The following is a 16,403-nucleotide window of genomic DNA, read 5'->3' on the forward strand; positions in this document are numbered from 1 at the left end:
TCTTTATGATCAGCTTGAAACAATCTGTAGTTATGGTGGATTTATTGGGGTAATAGTTACTGCTTTTCTAAAACCCAGTTAGATGTTAGAAGTAATCTCTGCTTGTGTTTCTTACTGTATCTTTTTTGTCAATATGGGAGCTTTAGTGTTTGGCTTTAAAATGTTTGTGTATGAGTAAGAGAGACACAAACTGTATGTTGCCGAGTGCCAGAGGCTCAGTAGGGAGCTCAGAGAGGAAGATAGATTTCTTTGATTCTATTTTTTCCCCTATCCATCATAAATGGCACTCATAAATTGAAGAAATGGGTGTTGAGATTATTTAAATCCGTCCCACATTTATTCCTAAAGTACTGCCTCTCTTTTCTGCCATACTGGTACATATGACTGCTCAGCGTGCACACATGCACAAACGCACCCCCCCCCCCCTACACACACACACACAAATGCTGGCACGTAGAAAGTCCCACATTATAGATGTCAAAAAAGAATTGTTTGGTTTCCTTACCAAGACCGGGGGGCACAGCAGCGGAGACATGAATACTTAATCACTCATACACAAGCAGAGGCACACAGACACAATGCATGACCACCCACATACATGCAGAAGCTTGAGAGTATTTGAACAATGCTCAGTGACTCAAATGTCCAGTGAGAGCAGCAAAGGAAACATGAACCTCTGAAGAGATGGGAAGGTGTGGGCTCGGGGGCAGTCAGGGGTCAATTAGCATTCATAAAAGACAAATGAATCCATTGCTGCAGCCTAATACCAATTACTTTTGATCACCTAATCAATTAGAGTTGGTTAGGGTTACTGTAGCTAAATAGAAAATTAACTGCGACATTCACCATTGGTGTCGAGATGACTTTTCATCATGAACATGTTAATTTCCTCATCAAGGTGGAAAATGGGGGGATATTCTCCCGCCCGCTCCAAAATCTGCACTCCTGCACGCACACGTGAAACCACACACAGTTATTACAGGCCCTTTATTAAATATCCCCATCTCCCCCTAATAGACAAATAGCATTTGATTCTATCATGCAGCGTATAGAGAGAGCCTGAGCGAGGGAGGAGAGAAAATTAACGGAGTCCTCTGTGGCAGAGAGAAAATGCAGCACTGAAAGACTGAGCAAATGAGTCATTCAGAACTGATTGATTGTACAAGAGAGTGAAAAATGGAGAATGAGCGAGAATGCAAAACTTGTAGAAATATAGAAAGATAGATTGCAAAAGAGGGGTAGGATCTGGAAAGGACAAAAGGGAAATATAGAAGATAGAGGTTTGATGGATGGATAGCGAGAGCAAAAGGAGGAGACAAAGTCGAAAGATACTTTTACAGAACAGTTTAGTGAAATGGCTGCAAACACCCGTTTGTCTTTAAGCTGCTTCTGACTGTTCACAAATAAAAGATGGAGCTACCATGTTCCACATAGACATGAGCATCGCAGAACCAAAAGAGGGTTGAGCTGAGCTTAGCTACACTGATGTGGACACATTAAATGTGTGACAGATGTCAACTTTAAGTTAACCTAAAGCCTTAGGCTCGGAGAAGAGGAGGAGCAATGATATCAGGTCAAACCTTGGGAGGAGAAAAGTCTAGAGGTTTGTGCTCAACAGCAGATAAACTCAAATGTCCAATAATAGTTGTGAAGAAAAAATATGCCTGGAGGGTTATTTAGAATTTAAAATAAAACCTTGGTCTTAATAAATTCCCTAAGATATTTTTGTCCTCGGCAGGTAAAAGAAATTAATGGATGGAAGGATATTTGTCCTCTTAACCTCAAACCGGCAGATGGTTGTTTATTCTGGTTCTAGTTTTGCTGTAGGGTTCTTCCTGATTCTAATCGGACTGAACTGAATGGTTGCAGATTTGAATCAAAATTTGACTGTTTTCTATAGATAAGAGTGCATATAATTTGGTATGAATTTGACTTTTCTTTTTATACTCACAGAAAATGTTATACACCTTCATACTTATATACCAAGATTGTAATTGTGAGAACAATTAGATCAGTATTTAACCCCTAAGTCTCTGCACAGCTGAACACAATGTCATAATTCACTAGCAGAGACCACACCACAACAAAATAAGTTTCCAGGTTTGTTCAAAGACAAAGAATTGAGGATGAGAGATTGGCAAGGCGGGGCTTGGCAGGATTCAGAACTAGCACACAAAGACAAAGTTTTAAGACGTTTATTATTAACGGACTAGGAGCTGGAACACTGTCTCTGAACTGGGCACTCACGTGACCGCCAGGAAGCGGGACCAGAACAGGTAAGTCCTCTGTGGGTTGTTGTTCAGGTGCAGACAGGAATGTCTGAAAGGGGCTTGGGCGAGAGAGAGAGTCCGAGTCCAGGCAAGGGGTCAATACCGGTGAATCCAAAAACAACAACCAAATCCAAAGAGGGAAAATCCAAGAGGCAAAGTGCAGTAGTGAGTGGTGAGGTCTGTTACCAGAAAGCAGAGTCCGAAGAGGTGTCCAAAAGGGGGTAGGCAAGGCTTGTGGGTCGTGGGTCAGGCAAGGGTCAAAACACAAGGAATCAGGCAAGGGCTGTGAGAGTACGCTGGACATCTACTTGGTAAAACCGTTCAATAATCTGGCAACTATGGACTGTGAGCTGTGGGTATATATACTAGAGTGAACAGGTGAAGCAGATGACTATGATTACGTGGACATGGCAACATGGGCGTGGCATGGGACTGTGAGACAGGAAAGTTACTTGGTAGAGGCATGACTAGAAGCAGGAGGCGTGGCAGGAACAGAGGAAGTTGTGACAAGAGATAGCGTTGATCTGAAGGTTGAGTCTAATCTGAGAAGTCTAATGATTGGTGGATCGGAGGAAGGCGACTCAGAGTTGGGGTTCTGGCTTACTGGGCTAACATCCTGGTCAACTTAGGACCCCCCCACATGGAAAGTGGAGGCTGGTAGGGATGTAGGATGAAAGTGATGAGAAAAGTGTGGTGTACTAGATTGGACTGCATGGGGATGTGTCAGGATTTTGGTTTTATTTGTGTTTTTGATTTCAGGTTATTGCTTTTGTTGTCTTCATGTTTGAGTTTATTGTTTATTTTATTCAGTTATCTTTGTTAGTCTTGTCTTAGTCCAGTTCTTGTTCCTCTTGTTTCCTGTCATCATTCACTCCTCAGTAAGTCTCTTGTTTTCCTGCCACGCCCATCTTCACCTGATCCTAGTTGTTATCACTCACCTGTGCCCACTTCACCTAATTACCCTCTGTTTTAAAACCCGGTCATCTCCTCCACTCACTGCTGGTTCATTGTCACTTTCTCCTTTCATGCTCTGTCCAATTGTCCTCCCGTCTTGTCTCAGGTTTGCTTGTGTCTCATTCCTGGATTTTGTTATGTTTAGTATGCTGCCACGTCAGCCTTTGTTTTGTGTTTATTGTAAATAAATTGGTTTTCTTTTAGTTCTTACAATAAGTCTGCGCTCTGGGTTTGCCACCTTTTCCACCCACCATAACAGGATGGGTTTAACTGAATCGGAAGATGTGGACTGGAGCACTCTGTTGTATCTCTGCTGAAGATGAGCCAACCCTGAAAAAAAATAATGGGGTGAAGGGATGAGATAAGTAAGAATTGATGAAGGGATGGAAGATGTTGAGAGCACAAGACAAACTGTGCAGCAAGGATGACTCGACTTCAAGATGGCTTGTCAGGGGATTAGAGGTGTGGTTGAGGCGTGGTCCGGCTCCCAAACTTTAGTTAACATGTTAACTCCATAATTTGTGAGCAAGTTTGGCATCTTATCAAGATTGCTACTTTGTTTAATTTTAACTAAAAATTTGACTTTGACTATTAACAATAAGATCATGATTTCAGATCCAAGTAAGTTAATAAAATTTATTTAACATAAATACACAATTTTAAGCTTTTATACCAGCAGTTTACTGATACGATCAATTCAGACAGACTTTTTTTACTTTTTTTAAAAAAAGGCACTTGCTAATAGTTATCAGTTGTTTAAGAGTCAGCTTTTAGGAGACCAGGTTACTAAAACTTGATTAGTTTCTCCTTTTTTGTATGGATTCTTGGGAAAGTGTCCGTGTGTTTTGGTTGAGGTTATTCAGTCATCATACCCAGTGCAATAAAATATAAATGGTTTTACATTATAAAGTAATTCAAACATTACTGAACAGGCTCCCTGCTGAAGCCAAATGCTTTTATTTGGTCTGCCTTCATTCTCTTCAAAGGAAACGACCCACTAACAGCAATAACAAAGACAGAATAATCATTCACCCTTGAATCCTTTAAAAAAACAAAAGCTTTAACAACTCTTCTGAGAACTAATAATTAATTACACATTTTGGGGTTTATGTTGGTGTTGTTCTATAATTTAACACTAACAAATACAGGTCACTTTAATCCCTTTTTAGTGTTTTATAGGGCAATTTTGCATATTTGTATTGAACAAACTTGAACATTTCAGATTGCTGTGAACATTTGCTTTGTTTGTAAATCTTTAAGTGTCATGGTATCAGAATTAGTAAACATTACTTATTCTGTTAAAAAACTATTGTTTCAGTAGTTTTGTTTTGTCTCTTTTGTTTAATTATGACTAATTTCCATTCTGTTTTCATCTCATCAAGGTTAAGATTGCTTCAGATTGCTTCTAAAACATTACTTTGTTTAAAAAAAGAGCTTTTGTTTATGTGGAACCTAAGTAATACCAAATTGTAGATTTTTGCACAAATTTGATAAATAAGAGAATGCCAGCTGGCTCTTCTAATATTGACAAAGTAGACAGATCTTCATTACGTGTGTTGAGTGTAGCTCACATAAAGATGGCTATATGGTGCGTGGCAATGTGCAGGTTGACCCAGGAGGTCAAAGTGTCAGTCGCTGAATCAGACTGCTTGGTTGTGGATATTAAAAACCCTGACCTTGTGCTTCACAATTGGTTTAAATTCATTTCCATTTCTGCAGATTTATCTCTCCCTGCCCTGCTTGTTTCACCCCAGCGCTAATTTCCTTTTTCCTTCCTTTTTCTTCTCCATCTCAAGCTCCTTCTGTGACTTCAAGGCCGTAGTGGCCGAGTCGGGGTTGCACACTGCGATATTGATGTGGACGCTTAGCTCGCTCTTCCCCCACATATAGTCCTTCGTGTCTAATTAGTGTCGAAGGAGAGGAGTTTGAGCTGTGCGTGTATGTGTGTACATGTGCGTCCTATAGCCTCTGCTCTCTTATCTCAGAGCTCTCATTAGCCAGGCTTTGTTTTCCTTACTTTCATTAGCATTCCCATGGCGGCAGCTTTTACCTCTGCGCTGGGCTAAATGCTAGGCTAAACGATAACCAAAAGAAGTCACTTTGCCCCTTTTCATTAACATCTGTCTGTTTACATTGTCAGAGTGTTCAGTGACACTGTTTTCCTAATAGCCATTTGGCTGCGGCTCTATGTACATGTGTTTACTTAGGCTGCTCGGTTTTAAAATGATCTAAAATAAATATTCTTTCCTTCATAATATTGTTGTCCTGATTTCACCTTCAGATCAATTTGCTTGTTTGTGCCAGTGAGGAGTTCAGACTGGTTTAGTAACATGAAGGCAGCCTATGCACAGACATGTTTTCAGTTGTTGGACCCCTTGTGTAATCTTTAATATTAGACTTTGTCCAGAGTGCAGACAGGAAACAGGAAATTGGAACAAACAGGGAGAGCAAAAGGTGGGTTCCTGATCAAGGCAAAGATGATGTGGAGGTGTAGAAAGAAAAACAAAAAATAGGTGATTATAGCTGGAGATGGCGGAGGGATAAAAAACTTTGTATCAGGGGTCTGAGTTCCTCATGAGATGAGAACTCATGGAGAAAGTTGGGATTCTGAGAAAGTCTCTCTTAACACAGATTTACAGTTTGCCCCCTTTTTAGTTCACATCTTTGTTCTAAATATATATATAACTAAATCTCAGACAATGCTACAATTTACTCATTATGTACAGCTTTCTCTCATATCTATTTCTGTTAAATAAAAATGATTAAGACTTTAGCCAGCAGTGAGTTTACATTTCATTTAGCAATAAGATTCTCCAATTTATTGTTACATCTCAAAATTTTGGGGTCCGAAAATCTATTAACGTGATTACTGCAGTTTGTGCAAGCATATGTGATTTATGTGTTTTACCCTGTGATTAAAACTGTAAAAATATTTAAAAGGTTTTCTGACGTGACGCTGCACGCTGGTGTGTTTGACAGCTTACTATTTTATTGTGCCGCATTCTGAAGTGTGACTATTTAAATAAATTTTATGCTTTCTTTTTCCGTTCAGAGCACTTAAGGTTTGCTGTTCAAAAACACATGACTCACTGGAAAGACTGTCAAGGCTGTGTTTTCGACATAATGCCATTGTCACTTCTAATGCAGCTTTCAAACAAAACCTATAAAGAATTAATAGAAGAAAGAAAAAACATCAGGAAAAGTGCTCCATGTCAGTTTTAACGACTGTGTGACCACCTCGAAATCAAACAGCGCAGACTTCTTTAAGCTCATCATGTTTTATCAGTAATAAAAACAAATTTAGAGATTTATGATGGAGGAGAAAGAGGTTCTTCAGCAGACAGCTGACTAAATGATTCAAGATGTGCAGCCACAAGAGTGCATTTGGAGTTTGAGCTGTCTTTTTTTTTTGTCAGATAAACACTGGCCAGGGACTGAGTGGCCAGACACATGTGAGTTATTATGAAGAATGCTGTCAAACATTTTATCTATCTCTCCTTACCCTGCTTTTCCTCTGCCCACCTCTCCCTCTCCTTACTTCCCTCTCTCCTCAAACTGCCCACTAACCCCGTCCTTCAGGACTTCACTGTGTACATATTCTTGCACAGTCTAAAGTGGTCATTATTCACAGTTTAGACCACGGATGTTTGCTGTGAAATAGCTCACCGTGTGCCAACTTGCGTTCAGAAGCGCAATTAGCATAGCGATTAGCATGGTTATTTTCACGTTAACCCATGCAGCACCTCTCTCAGGACCCCCTACTGTTAGACATACAAAACACTTCTAATGAAAGAACTTGCACTTCCATCATGCACTCATTCCCACAAAAGGGAAAAAAGAATGAAGGGGAATTGTGCAATTTTAATGTAAGAAATATAAAAGAAGCACATTTTCCATATTTATCCTGCTTTTTCTTAACTGTGTTGTCTTTTTCATTTTGATTCTTTTTTCCATCGTATCATTGCATGTTTTTTTGTTGTTTTTTTTTTTTAAATAAAATGGACCAATTAACACACAGAGATCACAAAGTAGCAATATCATGTTATTATTTTGTGGTCAGAGACCCTTCTAAACAAACCTCTACCTTGACTGTGTACACATAACCCTGCACAGTCACACTATGAAAATGCCTTAATAATTTACAGAGAGAGACGTATTGCCCGCTTGTACGAATAAATACGAGACAGCCCACTGGCCAACTGCATCCCTCTCGTAGCTCCTCTTAGACTACGCACATAGTAGTTTAATCAACTCATACATATTACATTGGTTGCTTACTTCATCGTCTCACTAATTCTGTTGCCATTTTGTTATCATTAACTACCACTTAGTGAGTCTACAAATTGTGGAGTTCAGAGACAAATTGGAGCTACTTTATTGCATCTACTTGAACTATATTAAAGTCTTTTTTTCTTCTGATTTGTTTTGTTTAACTTATAGTTCTCATCCACACATGCCTTCTCATGATATATATATATATATACATATATTTATTTTTTAATTGATTTTTTAGCTCTGTTTAGATTTCACAACTGAAATAATCATGCCATAGACAATTCTGCCATTTTATTGGCATTTAATTGGCATACATTCATATCACAAAGATTTATACAAATAATAAAATTGTTTCTTATCTTTAACATTTAGCATAAACACATTACCCATGTTCCTGACAGTCACTGCCTATTTACACAAAACAAAACTTGAAAACTTCAAAAGCTAACACCCTTTGTTTTTACTGCTATCTTAAAAAAAATTATTTTGTTTTTCTAGCTTTAATTTTACTTCTGAATTTGCTGGAAATCCTAAGTGATTTGTTCATAATATTTCCAGGGACTTTTCAGGGAAAAGTCTCATGAATTACTTTACTTTTTTGTTATTATGATATAGTATGCCAATTGTGATAATAAGTATTGACTTACTATTTTATCAAAAAGCCCAGCATCAATCACCATTACGCTAATTGCATCATCTTAAGGTCAAAAACCCAAAAGCAGACAACACAACAACTGAGGAAATTACAAGATTTAAATTGGCTCATTGATAACAGATGGAAAACCCAATACTATATGACACATAAGGAGATGTTCAACAAAATATAAATAAACCAACAAATCCTCTGAATGTTTTTTTCTTCAGTTGTGGAAAAGGACATTAGTCGAATTGTCAAGCTCGTCACACAGCTGTTATAACACTTTTACCAACCAAGCAGATCTTTTCTTATTTTTTCTCAAAGGTTGTTTTTACTCAGTATTAAAAATTAATATTTTGTATTGACAAAAACTGAGTTTTTATTGAGGCTTTATGTTGCCCAAATTGACTTATAATCTCAAGTTTCTAAAATGCACGCACAGCACATCTTACACTCAATAAAACAAGAATTACTTTAAAGCAGAAAACCATTTTTGGAGCGTGTTGTCACTGTGACTACATAAGCTCAAGTTTTGTCTGCTTAATGGGTGAGCCGGAGGTTTGACAGGACGTGAGTTTTTCACACGATGCCAGCTGAAAACTACAAAGTGTAACCAGTCAATCTGCAGCATCACATAATTCACTCATTAACATTTTTCTTATATGCCTGGGCTGTATTTATTGTAGAGTTATTTGTAAATAGTTTAATAAGCTCAGTTATGTAACAGTGTATGTAAGTACTGTGTTGGAAAAGTAAAATTCTTGTGTGATTTATTTGTGCACAGTGTTTTTTATTTATTTGTATATTTTTCTTATATGTCATTCGCAAAGATTTTGAAAAATACTGCACTAAATGCCTTTGCAAATTACTGCCCAGGTTAGCATTATTGTGCAAAAATTATGATGGAATTTCATCAGTTACCATTCAATGTGATTAATTTTAGTAGAGTTTTTTCAGTAAAAAGGAAAGGGAAAAATCAAGGACAAGTGTTAAATGGTCAATCAGCGAAAGACAAAGAAGGAGAGCAGGAACATTATAAAAGTAGAATCACTAAGAGGTAAGACAATATGTTATTCACTTATTTCCTGTCAATTTCGAATCTGTTTTTCTTACATTTATTCTGACCCAGCAGGGGATTCTTCTGTCCTCCTGCTGTTATCTTTGCAAGTGTGTCATTTTGTTGGTAATTAAACCAACTGGTTAAATCAGCGATGCAGATAAAAGGTTCAGGGTCTCCTTTTTATCCTTGGCTCCCTTTCCCAACAAAAGCCTTTGGAGCATCTCTGGGATGAAATGTAATAAATCTGTCTCACGGCGGCTTCTGCAGATGCAATCGCTGCTGAGTGCGGCAGGTGAAGCAAGAGAAACTGTTGATTAAAAAAAAAAAAACTGTAGAAAAAAAAGCATGAGAGGAAAGGAGTAGACCCAAATTTATAAGATGCGTGTAGGAAGGAGGAGTTAAAGGTACGAAGAAAGTGAAATAGTGCAAAATGTTGTGCACAGGGTGCTGCATGTCGACTGGTATCAGGGGGAGTATTTGGTGGCTGCTAGCCAGTATGAGTGAGATGAGGGGAGGCGAGTCTGCAGAGCCAATAAATTACAGGCCTTCAAGCCCCACTTTACATTAATGGAATGTGCAGCTATGCTCTCTCCAGTCGGCCGCTGAGATTAAAGAGTAGGGAAATGGCTGTGGACAGGCTATCCCCGGTCGGGGCTTTCAGTGTCTCATGCACCATGAGCAATACACAGAGTCACCCCCGAGGTGTCACAGTCCCACCAAACAGTAAGGACTGCTCACCGAGGTCCAGACAGAGCATTTGAATCATTATATCCCAACAAAACTCGCTAACTGTCTTTGCCTTGTGACCACGAACCATCAGCTTTGGTGCTCCGGGACTCAGCAAGAGGTTTTAGGGAATCAGTAATAATAGTGTAAAAACTGTACTTGGGTTGTTTGTAAGAAATACTGTATTAAAAATCAGTTTCTCAGAAAGTCAACTTTGATACGCTGTGCTGCTCTGAAGATTTCTTACAGATTATGTGGGATAAAGTGTGCAAGTGCGAAAGAATGGCTGAAGCATATCCACCTAAACCCTGCTCTCTCTCGCAGCCTCTAAGCCCATTACTCCACAATTCATCTCTCAATTGAACGGCTCTGCTGCTGCGTCTCAGCCTGTCTCCTGGTGGCTTTACACTTGTTTGATGGAATCAGACGCATCTGGGAAGATTCAATTAAAATGCTGTTGGCTTTCTTAACTACTTCTTTGCTTGCATGTCTCATGCCAGTCTTTTAAAGTGATTACACACAAAATTATTTCAATTAGATGTCAGGAAGTGGTGTCATCATCATCAGACCGTAATCAGGTTGTGGTAGAGCAGTGGGAGACAGAAAATGACAGCTCTGCTCATTCTCTTTCATTAAAGATGAAGGAAAGCATTGTTGAGCCTTTCATTTTTCTTTTTTCTTTTTAATTTTCCCTGTTTTTCCACAATGTGACAAACTTTCAGATATGCTGGAAATGTACTTTTCTACCCCCTGCATGCTGCTCTTATCTCTGCTAATGAACTAAATCCATTTCTGGATCTCTTTCTGACAGGCTGGTGGAGATAAAAGATTCAGACACAATCAGGCCTCCTGGTGTCTGCTGGACAGAGTCAAATCCTGCAGGATAAAAACAGACAGCCCTTTTGCTAAACTTTTCACATTCCTTACAATAATAACTTGCAGAATTTCCATTGTTTTCATGAGGAATTTTAAATTATATGTTAAATTCACCAGCCTTATTCACATGATTTTATTTTTTTGCCCTGCCGATGCCTCGTTGACCTTTTTTTCTTATTCTACATTCCCTAAAAGTTAGACAAATATGACCAAAAACCTTGTTGAAATTTGACATTTTTCATGTTTTGTCTGGTAAGTTGACTTGGTAATTTAGTAGTTTTCCCATTTCTTCTCATTAAACCTGGTGAGGTGTTCTTGCAATGAGTATACCAAGCAATAAAACATTTAGTCTCATTCTTCTTACAAACTAATGTATAAACAGCACAAGCTTTGTTTCACTTTTTTAGCTCATAATTTTTACAAACTCTTTTGGGACATATTCTGTTCGGGGCAGTTCTGGACTGTAAAGAAGCCACTCTAATACTTTATAATATGTGCAAAATATGGTTTGCATTGTGTTGTGGAAAGAAAAATGATTGGAATAGAAAATTTTGTATTGCAGTCTTAGACTCAGAGTAATCTCTTGCCACTGTTCTTATATCAGCTTTTATAATTTCATGTTTTCTTATACAGTGCTGTCTGAGAGATCAGAAAAGCACGTTCAAGCATAGACTTGTACTCTTGCACTTTATGTGCTGAAATTCCTCCAGACTCCTTAATTATTTTGGATCAAGTACAGTCAGATGTGACCAATCCAGCCTCAGGGTCCTCTGGCAGGAGCTACCAAATGCTCATGAATCTGACCAAAACGTACTCATCACATTAACCCTCATCTTGCATTCCACGTTTGATCATTTACAATTCCCATATTGTACATAAACAAGAAATTGCAACCGGATGGGAGACATTCTGGAAATGTATAGCTAAGGCTTCTTTGATATCCACCATCATCTTCACGGCAACTTTGGAGATGATCTTGGTGGAAGGGAGGCTGATGGCCTGAAGGATGAGTGAAAATCAGGGCAACCGGTTCCCTCTCTAGGAAACGACATACATAGATAAAATACTTCAACAGAGAGCTAGCTTCCTGCACACCCAGGCTTCTAAAAAACTGGAAAAAACCTCCCTATTTGGAATGAAAGTTTAGCTAAAATAGCTGCTTCAATGTTTATGGAGAGAAAATCCAATTTTTAGAAAAGCAGCCAGTACAACTTTTTGAAAGACTATATTTACAACCTGTCAGACAAGCACATTGCTTTCTCTGTCATGACACAGCTTTCTAAAGGCTTGCTGAAGATAGGTCAAAGCCATCTCTCTGGATTATTAAAGACCTGTTGCTTTCAGTTCACTTTGTATTAATGTGGCTCATGAAACTGTACAAGTAGGGAAGATGGGAGGAAAGTACATCAGAAATTTGCAAGGTTTTCATCGCTGATTCCCCAATGTGGTTCCATTTGGAAAGAAAATAGTCCTCGCTTATTACTTTGTGATCTCAAATGTGACCAGGATGCAGTGTGACACGTCGTAAGTAAAAAATCTGAGCCAACAACAGCATGAGGAGGAATGGAGAGGGTGGAGGAACTGGGAAACAGACACAATCAAAGCCATATTATGGCCCAATATATGAGAAATCTAACAAGGAAAAAAAAATCTTCATAAGAAGCTCTTACAACTCCTGACCAAATCCCAGAATCCTACATCTCTGTTATGACTCAGAAGAAAATGTTCATCTTAACTGCAGCACACTTTGTCACTTTTGATGTGTAAGTAAGGCTTACATCAGCTCAGCTCACCCTCATTACAGCCTGATATAATCCTATGGATTAAGTCTTTAAAAGAAATAAGTAGAAGTTTAGGGAGCTTTTTGCAACATGCATGTAAGCAGGGTTGTAGGGATTCACCTACAGTATTACATGGAAGCTGGCTGAAGGATCCAACCAAGCTCTTCCTGAAAGCTGTCAGAATCAGCTGTTCCAGGCAGCAAGGGGAAATCAGGGGAATCACTCTGAGGTGGGTCAAACAAGGATCTTAGATCAGTTTCAGTGGTATAGAGATGTGTCCATACCCCGCTGGTCTGGGGTAAATTACTAAAGTATTTATTATTATTCCTTCCAATCTTTTGTTGATTAACTTTGTTTTAAATAATTTATTGATTTCATCATGCACTTGAATTAGAAGATTGTCTGCCTATGTTTGTGCCTAAAAGACTCAGACTATAGTGGATATTGCTTTTTTATATCAAAATATTACAATCTGTTTAATTCACATCTTACAAATACATTGTTACATGTGTTTTATTTGTCAAAGTGATAGAAATAATCACTGTCTGTTTCTTTTAATTTTTATTTACTGTTACAACAATCTTTGATTTGTGACTGTAATTATAATATACTTGATGCATTTAACATTCATACCAAGTAAAAGACAGAAACTCCATATTGTTGCATGTTGTTCAGCAGTCCCTGAGTCAAACTGTGTGAGATGGTTTGGTGGTCTATGTTTCTGCAGCGGCTCCAGGATACTGCCTTTGGAGAGCAGAATATGCTGTAGGAGTTCCAGTGGGACTGTGGTGTGGAAACAAAGCTAGCACAGGAGCTGCTTGGGCTCCTTGTTGTGATAACAGAGGCTTTGGAGGAGGAGACACACGTAGCATAATGAACAGTCACCATCACTGGAGCAAACACAGTGCCCTCACAATCACTTGTAAGCAAGATCAAAATCTGACATGAATTTATATAAATAACACGTGTTTTGGTTCTATTTTATTTTTCATATATTTATTTTCAATTCTTAATTAACAACACGCTCAAATGTGAAGGTGAAGTAACGTTACTGTGTGGCAGCCCAGCCCTGTGCAGCACATGCTTGGTTGCCTAGTCAAGGCCACGCTGACTGCATGTCTTACAGCTGCATCAGTATGCTACAGGCACGGTCCTGTCTCTGCACCATTCTCCTCTTCCTCACTTGGACCATCTCTCTTTTATGCCTCCCCCTCAGTTCGCTGACTTGCTTCCATCACTTTCTCCACGTTCACTTGTCTCTGGTACTCCCAACATACCTGATCGCTTTCTCTTTTAGTGTAAAGCAGAGACAGTTCGGGTCTGCCTGTTGAAGCAGAGTGCATCCATCTCTTTGATTTCAGCCTTCTTTTAGATTTAAATCGTACTATACTATTCCACTAATATCTTATCTTTCTGGTGTTCCTACTTCACCATGTTCTTGCCTCACTGTTGGCTAGGCTACTGAGCTTTCAGGTCCAAGCTGAGAGCAGCATGCTAGGCTAATTATGCCATTAGGACTCAGTTGTACTGGCTAATGTTGTTTTTTTTGCTTCCTCTCACTTTGTATTGTAACCAGGGGACAGACCCATTAATTGCCCTGCTGATGGCTGTCATCATCCACATCCCTCTGTGTCCAACACAGTGGGGTTGTGTGTGCGTGTGTGTGTGTGAGTCTCAGCAGTCGTCAGATGGGAGGGTGCTCAAGTGTGGAGGACTCATCATAGGTTATTAGGAGCATGCAGGGGGGCCATCAACCACAAGAGATGGAGAGAAAGAAGCAGCAAAGAGATAAAAAAAATAGTAAAAGATGGTTCAAATAAGATACTCATTCTTCAAGTAAACACTTGCTGGTCCTAAAGTCTGCTATAAATGAACATTTATGTTCATCTAACTTTTTTTTTCCAAAATGCTTTTTGGCACTTGGTACAATTATGTTTATTTAAATATAATCTCTAGAGGCAATTAAAAACAAAAACAATGCTACATTTTAAACATGCCATCTGTTGCTTTGTAGATAGGACTTCTAGCTAATGGCTAGTTTGTGCTCCTTGTCCTTGGTTAGGTCTTTCAATAAAACTATTAATACAAAAGGCTAAACTCTTGGTAAAATAAAACAAAATGTGACAATACAGCAACAATTAAAAATGTACACGTTGACACATAAAACTCATACAAGCTCATTTTCATGTTTCTCATACAGGAGAAACATAATACACTGAGAGAAAAGTATTAAATTGTGTAAACTGGTGCTTGTTGATGTTCACAGAATTGTCTTTTTTAAGCCATTTTTTCACTTTAGTCTCAAAGATATTTTTCTCATTCTGAATCTGAAGTCCTTTCATCAAAAATGATAATTGTCTAATAATATATAATTATCACATGCTTACTTTTGATTGTAAAAACCATTGTTGTAGGTGTCTTACCCTCTTGTGTAAACTATGCTAACACAATTATAATATCATTATAATACCATCACGAACCACGGGCAGGATCTGTCATTTCTTTTTATAATATATTCTGTACCACCTGAAAACAACGAACGGACAAAATGGCCTAATGGAGAAAACATGGTTGAACATATTTGCTGTACATAAATGACATGTTGGATGAACAGTGGAGTGGTGAACCTCAAAGGGCATATCATTACACTGACAGATTTGTGCACCCACACACACCTCCCTCCACGCACACACTGATCTCTCATTGGCCAGCATTAATTTCCTGCAATGCATCCTGACATCACGTGAAGGCAGATAAGAATGAAGGATAAAAATCTAGACAGCCATGTATGTCATGATTAATTTATTTCATATTCTGCTCGCCTATAATGAATGTGTGATTAATAGTTAATATTCTTCAGCTTTTTCACATGATTCCAAGATGATTACATGAAAGACACTTTGTGAGCGTGCGGGTCAGAGTGGATTTAAATGTTTTGTAAATGGCATGTATAGGTTTTTCAATGCTCACCAGTGATGGCTCTGTGACATGCAGGAAAATTAAATAAAGACCAAGAAACAGAGAATTAAAAGGAGAGAACAAGAGCTGACTCTAGGAGGGGAACCATGTGTAGTTCAGTGTTGGGTTGGTGGTGGTGGGGGCGGGGGGCCTGACACAGTTTGTTGCTGCACATTTGAGCACAGGAAGAATAAATAAAGCCAACATCTGTCTTTATTTTCATGATGTATGAAGTGAGATGTGTGAAGTGTTTAGTGTTGTATTTTATCAGTTTTAGCACAGAGACATCTTGAATAAAAGAAAAACAACAAATATAAATATATAAAAATACACTGCTCCTTTATCCCATAATTCCTTTTTTATAAAATGTATATACAATTTACAAGTGCAGACTTAAAGGCCGAAGTAAAGTGTGCATTATAACAATTTACAAGGCCAGAAAAGCAATATGAAAACAAGAATAAGCTTTCAAGGTATTAGACTTAAAAACATGCCTTACTGCCTGAACAAAAAATTTCAGTTTTTATTTTAGAGACTCTTTGTCATAATTGTACTTCTTTTAATTTACATGTTTTCTGTAGATTTACGTAAAGATCAGGACACACAAACAAACAAAACCAAAGCAATTTGCTGACCTGACTTTTAGCAAGATTTAAATGATTTGAATCAAATTGTATAAAGCACCTACTTCAGTCCTACTACACACCACCAAATGTTTCCTTTAGTGCAAACAGAGAAACTTGCTCCTGTCTTCCTGCCCTCACAAGTATGTCACATTGTTGCCGTAGTGATATTGCAAAGGTACAGTCTGCAGCATGAAATAGGAGCTGTCGGGCTGATGGTGAAGTTAATTAGAACCCAGGTCA

At 38.4% G+C, this 16,403-nt stretch overlaps 1 protein-coding gene across 1 annotated transcript in view; it reads left to right on the plus strand.

The window, feature by feature from the left end:
* The window catches only part of dab1a (DAB adaptor protein 1a), a 227,618-nt gene that overhangs the window by 106,346 nt on the left and 104,869 nt on the right, over window positions 1–16,403 (plus strand). The window lies entirely within an intron of this gene.

The sequence above is a fragment of the Kryptolebias marmoratus genome, linkage group LG24 (genome assembly GCF_001649575.2).
Source record: "Kryptolebias marmoratus isolate JLee-2015 linkage group LG24, ASM164957v2, whole genome shotgun sequence".
Lineage (NCBI taxonomy): Eukaryota > Metazoa > Chordata > Actinopteri > Cyprinodontiformes > Rivulidae > Kryptolebias > Kryptolebias marmoratus.